The sequence below is a fragment of the Egretta garzetta genome, unplaced genomic scaffold, assembly GCF_000687185.1.
Source record: "Egretta garzetta isolate BGI_Z169 unplaced genomic scaffold, ASM68718v1 scaffold179, whole genome shotgun sequence".
NCBI lineage: Eukaryota > Metazoa > Chordata > Aves > Pelecaniformes > Ardeidae > Egretta > Egretta garzetta.
Window position 1 is genome coordinate 5,169,735 of NW_009270001.1, and position 1,241 is coordinate 5,170,975.

Genomic DNA, 1,241 nt, shown 5'->3' on the forward strand with positions numbered 1-1,241 from the left:
CCGCTGCCGTGCAGGAGAGCTCAAAGGGCTCTTGGGCTGCTCACTATTGATGGGGGTAAGATAATTGGCTCATAGTCATATTTGCATACTGACCACTGTGCTTAGGTGGGCACATTCCACAATATCCCTTGGCTATTGTATTGTTATCTGTCTCCCCCCACACCCAGTGGGTGCATCCTTCACAACCAGACACATCTATCAGATGCATCTTATCACCACAGCCACAGGTAGTTATCACCTGAAAGAGGCAAAGGAGGGGGGGTCAGAGACAAGGGGGGAGCAGCCTCTGGCTTCACTGAGGGTCAAGGCCTTTTCAGAAGGCACCTGTGGCCTTGGCACCCCTCACCCTGACCGCATATGCTCCTAAACTTCCCAAATTAAGCAACCAAAACAAAATCGTGAAGTTAGGCAGACAAAATATTTCTCTTTTTCAATGTTTTTGGGGACAGATATTGTGGATATTGGTGCAATGCAGGAGGGCATTCCTAGCATGCCTGTGAAGGCTACAGCAAAACCAAGGTACTGTGAAAGACTGGATTGTCTGCCACAAGCTGATTTAACTGTGTTGAGCTCTGTGTTTTTATAGTTGGAGCTGTCTAGAAGTGGAACTTACCTGAGTGTCCCTTTTAGTTTATTAAAACCTCCTGCCTTGTGATTTGGCAGCAGTAATGCTGTCAGAATGGGTGAGAAGATGTGCTAATACCCAGATTTATGGATAGAAAACTGACACTTTGGAGGACTGGATTGAAAGGGTCACTCAAGCATTTTTGGCAGATACCAGTGCCTTGCTCAGAACCCCCCATCCCCCACCTCCCCAGGGATGTCAGAGGGACTCCTTCCCTCTGCGTGCTGGAACTTTCCTCTTCTGCTTTAACCCACTCTCTCATAGCTTGCTTCTTATGACTAGCTTTCCTTAGCTCTCTGCCTGGGGTTGTTGACTCTAATTACTATATTCTAAGGGGCCAAGCTGTGCCTAAGGCTTTTCTTACCCTTGGGTATAAGTTACACCCGCAGCAATACATGTTCATCATGGCTGGGAGTCACAGCCCTCTCTGAGGACAGGCAGTTACATATACAGCCAAGATTTACATTTGCCTCGAAAAGGAGAGGGAACGAGGTGCTGGTGAGAAAAACAACAAAAATACTTCAAGAGCTGTATTTTACTTTAGTAATTGCAATGTGTTTCAGCTCCAAAACTTGTGCTGATATTTTCCTCTTACTGTATTTTTTTCTTCCTGCTG